Genomic DNA, 19,221 nt, shown 5'->3' on the forward strand with positions numbered 1-19,221 from the left:
AAACCCAAAAAACTAAAAATGGGAAGGGGTCCAAGTGGGTAAGAAAGACTAAGACTCATGTGCATGTTGACCTTGAATGGCCCCGGGATATGGGTCCTGGAACTGCCCTCCTTTCTTCTTCTTTTAAAGTTTTGTTTATTTATTTGGGGGTCAGAGAGAGGTGAGAGAGAATCCCCAGCAGGCCCCGCACTGTCAGCCCAGAGCCCGTTGTGGGGCTTGATCTGACGAACCACAAGATCATGACCTGAGCCTACCTGCATCTGCTCGTGCGATGGCTCGTGGGAGCATTGCCTCCAGTGACACCTCCATCTCAAAGGCCTTGACCTCCACAGCGGGGTCGTCTGGGCGTCTGGGTCTCAAGAGCCAGGCCTGAGCTGTGGCAGCGTCTGAGTGCCTTGCTCCCATCCTCCCGTGCTGCACACGGTTCTGGGGGCACTGCGGGCGGCAGAGCAAGGGCACCGGGGCCTCCTTGTCAAGTCCACCAACTCTAAGGCCAAGGGGGCCTCTGGGAACTTCAGACGAGTCCCAAGCACAAAAGGAAAAAGTCCAACTTAGGAAGACACCCTACATGACAGCCCCCCGGAGACCCGTGAGGCCAAGGAGAAGAGCCCCAAGCAACCAAGGGAGGCAAAGAAGGACCCTCCCAACCCAGGGGAGGTAAAAAGGGGACCCAGGAAGCAGGAGAGGCGAGGCCGGGGTTCCTCCCAAACCAGGTGCAGCCGAGAAGGCTCCCAAGAGAGGCGGCCAGGCCACAGACCAGGAGGCAAGACCCACCCAACAGCCGAACAAGGCCACTCGGACCCTTCCCAGCGCCACTGGCTCCAGTGGGAAGTTCAAGGTCAAGGGCAGAAGGAGCAGTCAAGATGGTGAGGCCCCACAGGAACACAAAAGCTAGGAGTCGGAGTTCAAAACCCATGGTCCCCAAGGGCAGGGATAGCGCTGCTTCTCCAGCCCAAAAGAAGGAAGACGGGGTCCCTAAAGAGGTTGTTGCCCGAGGGGCCAATGTAGGGCCCAAAGTCAAGGCTGCTGCTCCTCTTAGGAGCGGTGGGTCTAAGATAGTGCCTGAACCCCCGGTCAGGAAGACAGAGGCCCCCGAAGGCCCGAGAAGGTCTGGCATGCCCACCCAGGCCTTGTCATCCACACTGGCCTGTAAGCCGAAAGCTAGAGCGGGGCTAGAGCGAGACTCAAGTTCTGCTTGAGTTTTTATTCCCCAACAAACCATCACTCTATTTATTCATTGTAACTTATTTACCAATAAAGGCTTATCTATCTATCTATCTATCTATCTATCTATCTATATCTATCTATCTATCTATCTATCTATTTCCCCCCTAAATATGTATATAAATGCCGTCAAGAGTTGGACGCTTGCTTCACTGGCTCAGCCACACTCAGGTGCCCTAGGAACTGCCCTCTTTCTAGAGGATCTTGTTCAGTATCAAGAGTTTATTTTTACTTCTTTTTTAAATGTTGATTTATTTTGGAGAGAGAGAACACAGGCAGGGGAGGGACAGAGAGAGAGGGGGACAGAGGATCTGAAGTGGGCTCCTGGGATGGCAGAGAGCCTGACGCGGGGTTCAAACTCACAAACCGTGCAGTTATGACCTGAGCTGAAAGTTGGCGCTCAACCGACTGAGCCACCCAGGTGCCCCAGAACAGAATCTTTGATTCGCTCTTGCCCCACCAAAATCTGCTCCCTTCTGTTGGGCTTCAAAGGAATAAAAGTGGGGAGCAGCTCTTACTTTCTCTTTTCTCTCATTTCCCGTCCAGGAGCAGTGTTTCTATGGGCTTTGGCTCCCACCCCCTTCTCCACCGCCCTCGGTCCCTGGGCCTCGACTCTTCCTCCACTGTGAACGGTTTTCCACCTAGCAATGAGGGGAGTCTGAAAAATCCATCCACAGACCCTTACTCAAAATTCGCCGTCGGTTTTCCAAAACAACCAGAGTAAGACCTTTTCCAGGGCCTTCAGGATCCTCCATGATTTGCCCCCAGCCTCTGACCACATCTCACACACCCTTGGCCTCCTTTATTACACTCAGTGGGTCTAGCTGCAGCCCCCAACTCCCCCCCCCCCCGCCATCCTGTGTTTCTCAAATTCCCTTCCAAAGGGACTTTGCTTGAGAGACTTTGCCCAGCGTCTTCATGTGGCCGGCTCTGTCTCCATCTGCCATGCTCAGCTTAAATCCAAGATTTTATTTGTAAGTAATCTCCACACCCAGCATGGGGCTCGAACTCACAACTCCCAAGATAAAGAGTTCCACTCTCCACTGACTGAGCCAGCCAGGTGCTCCCAAAATAAAAAATCTTGGGGCGCCTCAGTCGGTTAAGCGTCTGACTTCGGCTCAGGTCATGATCCTGTGGTTTGTGAGTTTGAGCCCCACGTCAGGCTCTGCTGACAGCTCTGAGCCTGGAGCCTGCTTCCAATTCTGTGTCTCCCTCTCTCTGCCCCTCCTCTGCTCACGCTCCATCTTTCTTTCTCTGTCTCAGAAATAAGTAAACATTAAAAAAAAATTTTTTTTCCTAACATCCCCAAACATAATCTTGTTCTTTATTTTATTTTTTTTTAAATGTTTTATTTATTTCTAGGAGAGAGAAAGAGAGACACAGCGTGAGCAGGGGAGGGTCAGAGAGAGAGGGAGACACAGACTCTGAAATAGGCTCCAGACTCTGAGCTGGCAGTCAGCACAGAGCCCGACGCGGGGCTCAAACCCATGAACCGCGAGATCATGACCTAAGCGAAAGTCGGACGCTTAACCGACTAAGCCACCCAGGCGCCCCTAAAAAAAATTTTTTTAAGAAATAAAAAAAAAGGAAAAAAGGACCCTAAGGGTTATAGTCTCCATTATCAGGGTACCAAAAGAATTTGCTGAATTATATCTGAGAGACGCTTTAGGTCAATAAAGTAATAATAATGATAATTGAGGGAAGAACAATAATAATATTAAATTAATAATAGTTACTGAGCACTGCATTACTATGTGGTTCCATCACTGTACAAAGACCAAAGCAGAGAATGGTAGATTTTTATTTCTCACTTACTAGTCCATCTATAAGAGGCCATGGCTGTTTGGGGGCCCTAACCTGTTGCACAACACCCTCAACATGTGGCTTTCCCCTGAAGGACCAAGACAGCTCCCCTCAGCTCCCAGGTGGGCGCCGAGAGGCAGGGCACTGTCCTTTCCCTTCAGGGTCTTGATCCCCGAAGATGGCTGCACTATTTATTTCCACTCCCACCTCATTGGCCAGAACCTTGCCACGTGGCCACAGTTGGCTGCAAGGTGATCTTTATTTTGTTAAAGTGTATTTCTTTTGAGAGAGAGAGAAAGCCCAAGTGTGAGTGGGGGGAGGGGCAGAGAGAGAGAGAGAGAGAGAGAGGTGGGAGGGGGAGAGAGAATCCCAAGCAGGCCCCACACTGTCAATGCAGAGCCCTATGCAGGGCCCGATCCCATGACCCTGAGATCATGACCTCTGCAAAAATCCAGAGTTGGAAGCTTAACCCACTGAGCCACCCAAGTGCCCCCTGGGAAATGTGATCTTTAATTGGGCATCCCCTGGCTTCCTTCTGGTCACATCCGGCAAAGATAAGTCTGTCCTGATTACTAGCTACGCAAGTATGCATTTTACCTTTACACAAATAGTCTTGTGTCACAGGGTTCATTTGGCTTCTTTTTTTCACTCCATTTGCAAGATCCATTCATGTCTCTATGAAAAACTAGTCCGTGCCTTCCAGGGGCTTCCCCATACTGGGTACATCAGGCATATTAAACCAGTGTGCTTCCCTAGCAATGAGCCCCTCCCCCCACTTGCTGCCTCTGCAGGTTTCATTGCCATGGGCATCTGTGTGTGTATGTCCTGGGGATGGAATGAGCAGTTCTGTGGGTTCCATCCCTGGGAGAGGACATGCTGCTGGGTCATGGGGACGCGGGGGGCACGAATGCCCGCTGCCAGTCTTTACTCCCACCAGCTGCCACGGGGTTGTCTGCAGTCTCCCACAGGTATTTTGTTCATCTGTGTTCCACCTGGACTCGGGCATCTGTTGATTTGCAAGACCGTATCCATTCTTCTTCATTCTGGTCACCACCCCCTAGATTTCTTTGGGGGAAGCCATCACCAGTCTCAACCCACGTGAGTCAAGAGTCAGACACCGGAATCACACCCGACCGAGCCACCCAGGTGCATCTGTGTGTTTTTTTTTTTAAGTAGCCTCCAAACCCAGTGTGGGGCTTGAACTCAGAACCCTGAGATCAAGAGTTGCTTGTTCTACCAACTGAGCCAGCCAGGAACCTCTCATTCTCTGCTGAAGCCGATTTGAGCTGGGCTCAGAAGAGCCATGGCCACGAGAATTCAGACTCACTATCCCACTGCCAAGCACATAGTGGGTCACAGAAGAAATATTTGTTGAATGAATGAGTGAGTCCATGGGTGGGACTAAATAAGACATGAGAAATAGCCACCCAGTGTTATCGGCCCCCATGAGTTCTTCAGGAATTCAGATGAAACTTTTTTTTAGTGTTTTTTTTAAATTGTTTAATATTTTATGTATTTCTGAGTGAGAGAGAGACAGCATGAGCAGGGGAGGGTCAGAGAGAGAAGGGGACACAGAATCTGAAGCAGGCTCCAGGCTCTGAACTGTCAGCACAGAGACCGACGCGGGGCTCGAACCCACAGACCGTGAGATCATGACCTGAGCTGAAATCGGATGCCCAACTGACTGAGCCCCCCAGGCGTCCCATTTTTAATGTTTTTTTTTTTTTTTAATTTATTTTTGAGACAGTGCAAGCAGAGGAGGGGCAGAGAGAGAGAAGATCTGAAGCAGCCTGTGCTGATAGCAGTGAGCCTGATACAGAGCTCGAAGTCACGAACCGAACTGCAAGATCATCAACTGAGCCGGAGCCCAATGATCAACGGACTGAGCCACCCAGGTACCCCAGTAGCAGGAGCTTCTTAGCTCACTCAGCAGCACTGTGGGAGAGATTAAAAGCGCCTGACAATTGTCAGTGGGCTGAGTCCCTACAGAATTCAGGGTTCCCTTTAAAGTCCTGGGTAAGAGGAGAAAAAAAGCCACCTGGATAATACAGGTGTAATTGGCCCCTCATGGCACTTAGGTGACTTAGGTGGTCCCTTTGAAGATCAGCCTCTGTGACAGGGGCCGGGGCAGCGGGGGGGGTGTGCCGGGGGTGGGGAGTCTGATTTGTTTTTACCTCTATTTTTAAGCCCCGAATTTCCAATTCATTAAAAAAGAAACCCGGGGGCACCAATTCTCAAGGAACTCATTAAGATTTGACTTTGGGGAATTGGCTTTTGAATTGCCAAGCAAAATGAAATCATAAATATAATTATGTCATTGTACTGTGTGGCTAAGTAGCATAAGAAATGAATCCGTGAGATTGGGGGAGGGGGAGCGGACAACCTGATTCAGAGTGGCTTGGAATCTGGAAGTAGGTGGCTGCTGTCGCTGGGTGACAGTGCCAGGCTCGGGTGCCCTGGGATCTTCCTGGCCTTCCGCTCGCGGTGCTGCAACATGGCTGCTGTAGCTCCAGGCATCGTGTCCGTGTTCAAGGCAGGAAGAGGTGGGGGAAGGGCTGGAGCCCGTCGGATCTGTCCCTTCTATCAGGAAAACGAACATATTCCTGGAAATCCAACAGCATAGTTGGCAATCAGCTGCAGAGGATCTTTCCAGCTTCTATATCAGGAGGAAGAGGAGAAGTCAGAGGCTGGGAGCAATTGCTGGCTCAGCCTGTTGTTGGCTGGCTCTGTCTGCCACAAGGAAGCTCCGAGAATGCACAGCGTTTGGAATATTGAAATCTCTTGTCCTTCCTTCAGTTTTTTTCACCTAAATGATGGACACGGAAATAATTTTCATGTCTATGGACATCCACAGGAGACTTCATAGTAATTCGCTACGTGAGTTATTAAGGGTGATTAAGATGCAGTATTCATGAACTAAAATTAGCCAACTTCTCCACACCCGTGTTCTGCCAAGTCCATTTGGCTGCCGCTCAGTGCTTGATGGCCTTGCCTTTGCATAAATAGCTGAAATTCCTACAATTTAAGGAAAAGACACTTTGTTATTGGTGTTATCTTGAATTAGTTATGGTTCTCAATAGCAGCTTCTATTTCCTGTGGACTATAAGGTATTTATACCCAAGCATGTGTTGAATTGTGCCTTCCAAAAAGGTACATTTGAGTCCTAATCCTCTGCTTGTAAATATGACCTTATTTGGAATTAGGGTCATTGAAGATGTAATTAAATTAAAATGAGGTCACTCTGGATGAGGGTGGGTCCTAATCCAATGACTGGAATCTTTATAAGAAGAGAACACAGACATTCGTTTTTTAAAAAAAAATTTTTTTAGTGTTCCATTTATTTCTGAGAGAGAGAGAGAGACATAGCACAAGCAGGGGAGGGTCAGAAAGAGAGGGAGACACAGAATCCGAAACAGACTCCAGGCTTTGAGCTGTCAGCACAGAGCCCGACGCGGGGCTCGAACCCATGAACTGTGAGATCATGACCTGAGCCGAAGTCGGATGCTTAACCGACTGAGCCCCCCAGGCACCCCGAGAACACAGACCTTTGTGTGCTGTTTACGGGAATGTAAAACGAGGCAGCTGCTGTGGAAAACAGTCCGGCACTTCCTCCGAAAGTTAAACATAAAATTACCTTATACCAATTCCATCCCTAGGGAGAGACCCAAATAATTGAACACGGGTATTCAAAGGAATAGTTGCACAGATATGTGTTCATGGCATCACTCTTCACAGAAACCAAAAAAGTAGAAACAAGCCCAATGTCCCTCACCTGATGAACGGGCAAACAAAAGATGTCATATTCATACACTGGCCCCTCATCCAGTCTCCGAAAAGGAAGGAGGTACTGATAGGCACGAGAGTGTGGGTGAACCTGGAAAACACTATGCTGAGTGAAAGGGAGCCTCCCGTAGGTCGCCATTTATATGGACTGCCCAGAACTGGTAAATTCACAGAAAAGGAAAGCAGATTAATGATTGCCAGGGGCCGGAAGGAGAGGGGCGTAGAGAGCAACGCTAATAGACCGGGGTTTCCTTTCAGGGTGATGACAGTATTTTAGGCCTAGGTGATGAGCTAGATGGTGGTGAGATGACACTAAGATTGTGCTGAAGACCTCGGGTGGCTAATTAATTTTTTAATGTTTATTTTTGAGAGACAGAGAGACAGAACGTGAGCAGGGGAGGGGCAGAGAGAGAAGGAGACACAGAGTCGGAAACAGGCTCCAGGCTCTGAGCTGTCGGCACAGAGCCCGACACGGGACTCAAACTCATGAACTTTGAGATCATGACCTGAGCTGAAGTTGGCTGCTTAACCAACGGAAGCCGCACAGGCGCCCCTCAGATGGTTAGTTTTACATCATGTGAGTTTCACCTTAATTTTGAAGGAGAAGGAGGAGGAGAGGGAGGAAGGAAAGAAAAACAAAGAACCCTGAGTTACTGCTTGCGGCCACGTGAGAAAATCCTTATACGTCTGTATATGGTTACGGCCTTTGGGCAGTGTCTTTTAACATTTTTTTAAAGTTTTGTTTATTTGTTTAAGTAATCTCTACACACAGTGTGGAGCTCGAACTCACAACACCGGGATCATAAGTCTCACACTCCACCAACTGAGCCAGCCAGGCGCCCCAGCATCTTGTACCATTTTTACCTTTCCACAGGAAAGCTTCCATTCTTAGGAACAAGAGAAAATTTACATGGTATTGTTCATGGTGGCAAAAATGGTGATCAAAGGGGGCGCCTGGCTGGCTCAGTCGGTAGAGCATGTGACTCTTGATCTCGGGGTCATGAAGTCAAGCCCCACGTTGGGTGTGGAGCTTACTTCTAAAAAAAAATTAAATAAAAAAAGATTTTAAAAAATGGCAAACAAAGCAAATATCCATCCTTAGGGTGGGGTTGAATACATCATGGTATAGTTGTACCACAAAATATAAGAACCTCGCCCACACTGTATTGCACAATCACTAACACGCTTTCTGCCACGTGACCTGGAGGGACTCCACTACTGTTAAATGAGAAAAGCAACGTGCAGAAAGATGAGGGTAATAGGATCTTATTTATATAAACTCCTGTGTATTCAGTAAATATACGTGTGTCTATATGTGTATTTGTGTATCTGTCTGTACGTGTCTTTGTATAAAATTACATGGAGAAAAAGACAGTCTAGGAACTAAAGATGAGGAAGGGAAAGGAAAAGGAGATGGGAGAAGGAGCTAACCAGAAAAAGGAAGAGAAACAGAACAATTTCACTAGAAAAGGAAAGCCCTCAATACGTACGATATCGTCATCCTTATGATTGTATGTAAAATTATGTACATGTACATAATATGCCCGTGTAGAAACTTTAAATCATAAACTTACTTCTAATGCATTATAATGAATCAAACAGGACTAAAGACAGAATTAGAATTACTATTGCCTTGGCTTCCTCATTATCAATTAATCTGTGATCGCTTGTTCCTGTCGAATGTAAAGCTGCATATTTGCATGAACAATGTTTCTGGTGTATAATTTTCCAATTATCCGGCATTAGAATATGTCCGCATTAGGATTCAAGTATGAATTATTCAGAATCTCCCCCCAAATATATCCTGAATCTTCCATATTAATTTAGGTGATTCAATAATTAATATGAGTTTATAGCATCCCTGCCCCCAAAAGAAAGAGCATTCAGTCTTGGCCTACTGGGCAACTGAGGTCCTCAAAGGAGATGACATTTGCCCACTGGTTTCCCTGGACTTTTATGATGCAGAGAATGGACTAGGAGACAGAGGGGGAGCTACGGAGCAGATGTGTCTATATTTTTATCTGCTGAGGATTCCTTTCGGCGACCACCCACCTTCACCATTCCATTTGGTTCCTCTAGGCCCCCATCTGGGTTCAACTCCTGCCTCCTGCTGTGAACGTGTGCTACAAGCCTACCCAATCAGAGGGCATTATTCATCAGGCCACTGTGATTGGTTCAGGGCTGGACACATGACCCAAAGCTGGCCCAATCAGAGGATTCACTTACTACCCGGGGCCCCTGAAACTGTCAAAGGCGCTCTTTCTTGGAACTGTCTTCGCCATCTTGTGGAGAGAGGCAAGCCCATCCAGGGAGAAGCAGAGCGCAAGGGAGTAAAAGATTCTGATGGGGATGGAAGACAATTACTTTGGACATTTTCTTTCAGTTCCTCAAGTCATAAATATTCTCCCCAACTTAAAAAAAATTTAACTCAGTCTGAGAGGGATTCATTCATGGTTCCACACGGAGTCTCAAGGCAAGGGAAGAAAGGATGAAGGACTAAGACCTAGACTAGTACTTTTCCAACCTCGCTGCATACTACCTTAGCTTGGTGCCTGAACCACAGAGTCTGACGTTTTTGGCTAATGCTTTGGCTTTGGCATCCAGATTTTTAAAAAGTTTTATTTATTTATTTTGAGAGAGAGAGAGAGAGAAAGAGAATTCTAGTAGGGGAGGGGCAGAGAGAGAGAGAGAGAGAGAGAATCCCAAGCAGGCTCCGAGCTGCCAGTGCAGAACCCAGTGCAGGCCTTGAACTCATGAACAACAAGATCATGACCTCAGCTGAGAACAAGAGTCAGATGCTTAACTGATTGAGCCACCCAGGTGCCCCCAGATTTTTTTTAAAGATCTTATTTATAAGTGATCTCTACACCCAAGGCAGGGCTCAAGGTCACAACCCCAAAACCAAGAGTCATAGGCTCCAATGGCTGAGGCACCCAGGTGCCCCGAGAACCTCTCATCTAACGGGTTGAGAGGAGGGAGGGTAAGAGCATAGGTGAGGGGGTGAAGGGCTTGGCAAGCCAGGTACTGGAGCAGTTGAAAGGCATGGGGGGGGGGAGGTGAGAGAGAGGCCAGAAAAGACAGGGACTTCTGATTGGTATTGCTGGGAATTTCTTTTAATGTTCTTAAGAGACATGCATGGGGAATGTGATTCCTTTTTAATGTTTTTTGGCTGTTGAAGTGTTTCTTCTTCTTTTTTTTTAAGTTCATTTATTTATTTTTTTAGTGCTCTCTACACCCAACGTGGGACTTTAAATCACCACCCCGAGATCAAGAGTCCCATTCCCCACCCACTGAGCCCGCCAAGTATCCTTGTTGAACTGTTTCTTTTTTTTTTTTTTAACTTTTATTTATTTTTGAGACAGAGAGAGTCAAAGCATGAGTGGGGGAGGGGCAGAGAGAGAGGGAGACACAGAATCTGAAACAGGCTCCAGGCTCTGAGCTGTCAGCACAGAGCCCGATGCGGGGCCCACGGACCACGAGATCATGACCTGAGCCAAAGTCGGCTGCTTAACAGACTGAGCCCCCCAGGCACCCCTGAATTGTTTCTTGAATGTGACATCACTAAGGCTAAACGTACATGGGTCTCTGAGTTCATGAAGCTTGTGATTGTCCAGCTACCTCCACTCTTGTCACTCCTTTTTTTTTTTTTTTTTCCATTAGAATGTGAAGCAGGTGAAGGGCCATGGAGATTTTGCCCCATGGAGTGGGTCACCATCTAGAGAGTTCGCCTTCGTAGAAATGAGGTCGAGGGGTGTTTTGCAGCCAGAGATCACGGTTTACCCTGCAGAGATGATACTAATTGACTTAGCACCCCAGCAAGTATTATTTTATATTGTTTGTGGTGCATTAATTCTTCATCTGAGTTCTCTCCAGATTAATGGCACTTTCATGAGGGGCAGGAATCTTGGGTTCTGGTTTTTTCTTTTGTTTTTCCTTTATCCTTTCTTTAAACATTTCCTCACCACTTACCATGTGTCAAGCCCTGTTTGAGGCTCTGAGGGTACTGATGCAAATCAAACCAAACTGTAGCAAAGACAGCTGGTGGATGGCTCACAGCCCTTTTCTCTCTTCTTTCTTTAATAATAGAACTCATGAGTTTAGCACAAGATTGTCCACTTGATGACTACATTTCTGAGCCATTTTTTTTCCCTTTTGGATCTGAGTTCTGAGATGTTCATGTGAGTTTATTGGAGATGTGAGCAGAAATGATGCACACTCATTTCAATTCATGCCCTTAAGAGACATGGCTATGTTCTCTTTGCCCTTTCTCCTGCCTTTTACCATTGGCTGGAATGCAGATGTAATGGCAGGAGCTAGGGCAGCTACTTTGGACACAGAGGTTGAAGCTGTGTGTTGAGTTTGTCAATGCTAGTACCCTAGAACCGCCTATGTCTAGATTGGTAAGTGAGAGAGAAACAAACTTGATTTCTTTTTCTTTTTCTTTTTTTTTTTGAGCCGATAAACTTAAGGTCTCTTTGTTATAGCAGCCTAGATATAGTAACCAAACTAAGAAGTCTCTGATCTAAACCTCTAGTGGAAGGAATTAAAAACAAAACAGGGAGAAGCGCTGAAACAGATAATCCGTTGTTGTCAGGCTGTAAATTAGGTCATGCACAGCATAGGCTGGGGCGCTGATTGATGGAAGATTATTTAAGAAGATCTCTGAGCGAGCCGGCCAGGGTCGCGGTGCGCCTGTGCCTGTGGGGGGGGGCCGTAGGGGGGCTGTTGGGGGAACGCCATAGTGACCATGCCTTTACGTTAGGTTTTCTTCTCTCGCCCCCCTGAGGCTTCCCGGACAGCGCTTACGCAGGGGACTCGAAGCTGAGGTGGTCTAAAGCCGCGGGGAAAATGGTGGAAAATTCCCCGTCGCCATTGCCAGAAAGAGCGATTTATGGCTTTGTTCTTTTCTTAAGCTCCCAATTTGGCTTCATACTATATCTTGTGTGGGCTTTTATTCCTGAATCTTGGCTAAATTCCTTAGGCTTAACCTACTGGCCTCAAAAATATTGGGCGGTCGCGTTGCCCGTCTACCTCCTCGTACTATAGTAATTGGTTACGTTCTCTTGTTTGGAGTAAACATGATGAGTACCTCTCCGCTCAACTCCATTCATACAATCACAGATAACTATGCCAAAAATCAACAGCAGAAGAAATACCAAGAAGAGGCCATCCCAGCATTAAGAGATGTTCCTATTAGTGAAGTAAACCAATGTTCTTTCTCGCACCCAAAGAAGTTACACCAAAAACTAAATTGTAGTAGAATAACAACAGCATTTATTATAAAAGTTTCTGATGTAAAAAAAAAAAAAAAAGAAGAAGATCTCTGAAAAGAATCTCCACAGATGGAAATTGAAGTAGTGCTGGACATTTGATTCATGTAGGATTCCTTGGCTATAAGGAACGACAACATCTAAATCCAATAAAGACTACCTAAGGTGTCAATGATTTATTCAACATTTACCTATCACCTGCTATGTTCCTGGCTCTATTCTAGGTGCTGGTGATAGGTCAATGATGAAAACAGTCAAAAATCCCCAAGTCAAGGCAAAACTCCGCCCAGAAAGATCTTACAATCTAGGGGCATAGATTTTTTTAAATTTTATTATTATTTTCTTTTACAAATAGTTTATTGTCAAGTTGGTTTCCATATAACACCCAGTGCTCATTAGGGGCAGAGATTTATTATCTCACAAAACAGGAGGGGCACCTGGGTGGCCCAGTCAGTTAAGCGTCTGACTTGGGCTCAGGTCATGATCTCACAGTTTGTGAGTTTGAGCTCCTTATCGGGCTCTGTGCTGACAGCTCAGAGCCTGGAGCCTTCTTCAGACTCTGTGTCTCCCTCTCTCTCTGCCCCTTCCCCACTCACATTCTGTCTCTGTGTATCTCAAAAAATAAATAAACATTAAAAAAATTTTTTTAATTAGTGGAAAAAGTGACATTGTTTTACATTTTTCTTTATCTCTTTAATGCCTGGTTTAATAGAAGAAGCCAGATTCTAATTTCTCCTTCTGCATTCAATCCAGTGTGATATGTTGTTTTGCTTGAAACATACAAAGGAATTCTGGCCTCACAGAGAAACGTTATCAAAAAAGGGGCGCCTCGTGGGCTTCCTGAAAGGGTCCCAGGGAAGCCCAGTGGTTCCTGGACCACGCTCTGAAAACCGCTGGCTTAGATCAATCAGAACTCGCTCCCGGGCTGTGGAGGGGCTTCCCCCCACCCCTAACTCCTCTCGGCTCAGCTTCCCCATAAACACACAGTTGTTTCCATTCCTGAACAAAACCACAGTCCTCTCTGCAAACAGAAAGGAGAGGAGTGGCTGTTGGGTTGGCAGGCCGCAATGTTTGCCACGAATCGCTCTAAGGTGGTGGCTTGTAAACATCTCTGACTGCATCTCGTAGGAAGAAATACATGTAACATACGCTTTGCACAGGCATACAACAGGAAGACAAATTTTATAAAATACTTAGCCTTACAACACGCAGTGCCTTCCGGTATTTTCTGTTCCTTTTATCCTATTTTCTTTCATTGAAAAAAAAAAAAAAGTGCTGGCCATAACCCATTACATTCATTTCATGACTCACTTGTGGGTCGTAATCCTCAGTGTGAAAAATACTGCTCTCTAGGGATTTGTTGATTGATTGGATAGAGAGGCTAGACTGAGGTATCTAAGAGGAGGGAATTCAATAGGAATTGTCTCAAAAGTTGACCAGGGAAATTCCCTGAGATGCCTGTGTTGACCCTGCCTTTTTCCTTATTGCTGGCTAATTCCTTTATGTTTAGCAGGGGAAGAAGGTTCAACTCAAACAGCTTTCAGAAGAAGAAGAAGAAGGAGGAGGAGGAAGAGGAAGAAGAAGAAGAAGAAGAAGAAGAAGAAGAGGAATTAGAATTTATTGACTCACAGAATTGGAAAGCCCAGGAGTTTCATGACCTTCAGGCATAGCTGGGGCCAGGTGCTCAACTGGTGGGTATCCATCAGTCTCCACCTGTGAACTCTGATGCCCTCCATATGGGCATCAATCTCGGGAAATAGTGGTCCCCTTCAGCTTTCCAACTGCCAAAACCACAGAGGAAAGAAAACTACACCTTTCTGGTAGTTCTAGAAAAATGTCCCAGTGCTGGTGTTCATTGGCCAAACCTGAGTTGTCTGTCCACCTTGGGAAGGGGGTGTGAGGTCAGCCACATCTCAGTCGCCTGGGATGAGAGTACATGGACGGTGGATCCCCAGTGGAGAATTGCAAACCTGTTGCTTTGTGAAGGGGATGGGATTATGAGCGGGCCAAACCCGCAGATGGTCACGGCCCCAAGCTCCATGAAGGAAAGGGAAAATGTTGGGTTTTGACCACCATTATATTCCCAGGGATTGGTACAGACTAAGCTCAGAAAATACTTGATGTATGAAAAAGGCCTATTTTGTGGGTGTGATAGACCACCCTGGGCCAAACTGCATGTTTCAAAAGGTAAAAGAAGTGAGGATAGACAGATCAACAGAAGAGAATAGAGAGGCCAGTTTAGACTAACATATACATGGCCCGCTGATTTTCAACCAGAGCATTAAGGTAATTCCATGAGGGAAAGAAGTTTTGTTTTTCAACCCATGTTGCTGGAATAATTGGATATTCATGCTGAGAAAGGTGAACCCAACTCCTCCCTCACACCACGCATGGAAAATATTCAAGACCGATCACAGAACTAAATATAAAAGCTAAAATTAAAACCTCCTAGAGGAAAGTATAGGACCCAGTGGGAATGGGCAAGGATCTTTTATTTTGAAAAATTTTTTTGTTTATTTATTTATTTTGAGAGACAGAGCACAAGCGGGGGAGGGGCAGAGAGAGGGGAGAGAGAGAATCTCAAGCAGGTTCCAGACTGTCTGCGCAGAGCCCAGCACAGGGTTTGAAACCATGAGCTGTGAGGTCATGACCTGAGCTGAAGCTGGCTGCTTAATTGACTGAACTACCCAGGCACCCCTAAGTTTTAATTTTTTCCCATTTTTAACTTTATCTTTACAAGACTATTTTCTTTATAATACATATTTATTTATATTTTTAAAATTAAAATTTTTTTAAATGTTTTATTTATTTTTTTGAGAGAGAGAGAGAGAGACAGCTTCAGCAGGGGAGGGTCAGAGAAAGAGGGAGACACAGAATCTGAGCTGTCAGCACAGAGCCCGACACGGGGCTCGAACCCATGAACCGTGAGATCATGACCTGAGCCCAAGTCGGATGCTCAACTGACTGAGCCGCCCAGGGGCCCCTATTTTTAAATTTTTAAATCTTATTTTAGAGAGTGTGTACATGAGTGGGGGAGAAGGGCAGAGGGAGAGAGACAGAGAATCTTAAGCAGGCTCCGTGCTCAGTGTGGGGCCTGACTCAGGGCTCAATCAATCCACTGCTGTCAGCAGGGAGCCTGCTTGGGATTCTGTCTCCCTCTCTCTGCCCCTCTCTCCTGTTGGTGTGTGCTCTGTCTTTCAAAAATAACTAAACATTATTTAGAATACAGATATCTGACAAAGGAATTGTATCTAGAATATGTAAAGAACTCTTACAATTCAATAGCATGAAGATAAGCAACCAAAAAGATAAATAAATGTCCAAAAAGCACATGAAAAGATATTCAACATCATTAGTCATCAGAGAAATGCAAACTAAAAACCATAAAAATAAATACCATCACATACCTATTAGAATGAGGTTTTTAGAGGCGCCTGGGTGGCTCAGTCAGTTGAATGTCAGACTTCAGCTCAGGCCATGATCTCACAGTTTGTGAGTTTGAGCCCCGCATCGGGCTCTGTGCTGACAGCTTGGAGCCTGGAACCTGCTTCGGATTCTGTGTCTCCCTTACTCTCTGCCCCTCCCCCACATGCACTCTGTCTCTATCTCTCTATCAAAAATAAATAAAAACATTTAACAAATGGGTTTTAAAAAACAAGCAATAAGTGATGTCAAAGACGTGGAGGAGCTGGAACTTTTCTTCACTGTTGGTAGCAATGCAGAATGGTGCAGCCACTTTGGAAAAGAGTTTGGCAGTTTCTTATATTTATTTTTATTTTTGAGAGAGAGAGAGAGAGCATGAATCAGAGATCCTGGGATCATGACCTAACCCAAAAGTAAGAGTCAGACGCTCAACCAACTGAGCAACCTGGGTGCTCCTAGAAGTTTCTTATAAAGTTAAGTGCACAGTTATCATATGACTCAGCAATCCTACCTACACATCCTGTATCTTTTTTTTTTTTTAAGACCAAGACCTGAGCTGAGATCAAGAGTCAGATGCTTAACGACTGAACCACCCAGTTGTCTGATATTTTATATCTTGATTGTGATGGTGGTTACATGACTATGTGCATTTGTCAAGACTTACAGAACTAGAAAGGATGAGCTTCGCTATATGTAGATTAGACGTCAAGAAAACTGATGACTCTGTTTCATTAAACATTTTTTTTTTAATTTTAAGTAGGCTCCATGCCCAACTGGGGCTTGAACTCACGACCCTGAGATGAAGAGTCACATGCTCTACTGACTGAGACTGCTCTACATCCCGATGACATTAAAACCAACAAAAACAGGCAAACACGCACACAGCTGACAGTAACAAGGAATTGTGAAGAAAGCAGAGCAGCCCGAATCCTCCTGTATTGCCCGCGGGGAGATGAAATATACAATGGCACAAATACAAAATATCAAAATATCACAGTACAACCAATTTGGAAAACGTTGGTGATCTCTGGTAAAGTTAAACCCACAACGAACATAACACAGCAGTGCCCCTCCTAAGTCCCCAAGCTGAGTACCTATGTCCCCACAAGCTTGTACGACCAAGTCCATAGCAACTTTTTTCATCGTAGCTCCAAACCGGGAACAACCCAAATGCCCATCAGTCGGCAAATGAATCAACGAATTATGATGTATTCACAGAGGGGCTTTAATTTGTTCACTTCTGTCTCCCCAGGACCAGGGAGGCTGTTTATGTTACGATTCTCAACTTTGAACAGACAGCATCTACAATCACAGAATTATGTGAAGATTTCCCACTGCAGACCCACTGAGCTATTGCACCAACAGAACGGGAAATAGAACTTCCCCTCCGGTTCCGTCTTCCACCAAGTGGCCCTGATCCCAGGGCTCCTCTTACATCTCCCGTTGTCCCAAAGGTGGGGTGGCACCTTTCCGCCAACGGCGTGCTGGAGCCGGCACGTCCCAGCTCACAGAAGCTGTCCGCGTCTCCTTCCTTTTCCACGCTCATATTGGTAAACGTGCTGTAGGGAAACAGACACGGGCACACATCTCTGGGGCAACTTTCGTGGGGCAATTGACCAATATGTATGCCCGCGTGTCGGCAGCTTGACACTGGCCATGGCGGGAGTATTTGCATCTCCAGATTGGAGCACACGGCAAATCAGGGCTCGTTTCCAAGATCCGATGGAGCATCCACCGGCACACCACCGTCTCCCGCCGGCCCTAATCCCTCGCCGCCTCTGGGACTTCTGCTGGCTTCTCAGATTCTCCGGAACTTGTGTGACCGACTCCCCACACACAGGTCCCACAGCGAGCACTGAAAATCTTTGTTGGTAGAAGAGATGCATTTCTTTACCTTTTGCTTTTAAAACATCTAGGTCTTTAGTCACATAATTTGGGTGGAACAAAAAAATCGACTTTCTTCTTTAAGGCGGTTTTCATAGAGGCTGTTGACTTCCTGTTCTAATTTCTTGTTCTTATATCTTCCTGGGCCTGCTGCCCATATGCCATACATTCTTAGTTTCGTTCCGCCATCTCTTGCATACCATGCCTTTTTGCTTGTTTTGGTTTCCATTTTCATTTTTCTGGCATACATCTTGAATTCATTTTAGTTGGAAGGGTTATGCTTGTTTGATATGGAAATGTGGGTCTCAAGCACTTAAAAAAATGTCTAAGCACTTTTTGCTGGAAAATTTTAGCTCCATATTCCGAAGGATTTCCTTGCTCTGATATTCCCACGCACTGATTTGGTCCTGGGCCATTTTTATTCTATTTTCCGGCATATTCACAGATACACATTTTTTTCCAGTAACTATATTTTTAATGTCTAGAAACCTTGTCCCGTTGTCTGATTGTCTCCCTTTCCCTACAGCCTGTTCTTTAAATAAAGTTAGAGGGGTGCCCGGCTGGCTCAGTCAGAGAGCATGTGACTCTTGATCTTAGGGTTATGAGTTCGAGCCCCATGTTGGGCATGGAGCTTACTTTAAAAAATAAATAAATAAAGTTAGAGATAACTCTGCTTCTATCTATAGACAAAATGTGGCAAGAAAAAAAGTTTTTTGTGCAAATGACCTTGCAACAACAAACCAGAATAATAACTATTTTTCCAGCAGGTATTGTGTTGGTGAGGCTGTAGATAAACAGACGCTTGCATACATGTCTGGGGCCACTTTCATGGGGCAATTTACCAATATGTATCAAAAGTACTCTGAGGGTGCCTGGCTGGCTCAGTTGGTAGAGCATGCGACTCTTGATCTCAGGGTGTGAGTTCAAGCCCCACATTGGGCATGGAGCCTGCTTAAAAAAAAAAAAAAAAAAATAGGGATACCTGGGTGGCTCGGTTGGTTGAGCATCCGACTTCAGCTCAGGTCATGATCTTGTGGGTCTGTGAATTTGAGCCCCACATTGGGCTCTGCTGATAGCTCAGCACCTATAACTTGCTTTGATTCTTTGTCTCCTCCCTACCCTTCCCCATCTCTCTCTCTGTCTCTCTTTCTCTCAAAAATAAACATTAAAAATTTTTTAAATAATAAAATAAAATATTTTTAAAGTTTATTTATTTATTTTGAGGGAGAGAAAGCACTAGCAGGGGAGGGGCAGAGAGAGATGGAGGGAGAGAATCCTAAGCAGGCTCCGAGCTGCCAGTGCGGAGTCCTATGTGGGGCTTGAACTCACGAACTGTGAAATCATGACCTGAAATGAAATCAAGAGTCAGATGCTTAACTGACTGAGCTACTCAGGTGCCCCAATAAAANACATTAAAACAGAGTATCAGGTGTCAGAGGAATTTGGTTCTCGGTTGACCAAAAAAGTCAGGCTGGGAAGAGGTTGGAAATAAAGCAAAAAACACCATTTGGTCATTGGCATTGACATTTTATTTTATTTTTTTATTTATTTTTTTATTTATTTCTAGGAGAGAGAGAGAGACAGTGTGAGCAGGGGAGGGTCAGAGAGAGAGGAAGTCACAGACTGAAACAGGCTCCAGGCTCTGAGCTGGCAGTCAGCACGGAGCCCGACGCGGGGCCCGAACCCACGAACCGCGAGATCATGACCTAAGCGAAAGTCGGACGCTTAACCGACTAAGCCACCCAGGCGCCCCTGGCATTTTCCCTTTGACCCAGCAATTCTGCTTTCGGATATTTACGTCACAGATACACCTGCACACATACAGAAGAAAGTG

At 45.8% G+C, this 19,221-nt stretch overlaps 1 non-coding gene and 1 pseudogene across 1 annotated transcript; both read left to right on the plus strand.

Annotated features, from left to right (window-relative positions):
* Positions 1–10,508: 10,508 nt before the first annotated feature.
* Positions 10,509–17,325, plus strand: LOC120243310 (annotated as a pseudogene).
* Positions 17,326–18,257: 932 nt separating this feature from the next.
* Positions 18,258–18,329, plus strand: TRNAK-CUU. The gene has a single exon. It is a non-coding gene; the product is annotated as a tRNA-Lys (tRNA).
* Positions 18,330–19,221: the final 892 nt, after the last annotated feature.

This window comes from Hyaena hyaena, unplaced genomic scaffold, assembly GCF_003009895.1.
Source record: "Hyaena hyaena isolate Hyena2069 unplaced genomic scaffold, ASM300989v1 scaffold_335, whole genome shotgun sequence".
Classification (NCBI taxonomy): domain Eukaryota; kingdom Metazoa; phylum Chordata; class Mammalia; order Carnivora; family Hyaenidae; genus Hyaena; species Hyaena hyaena.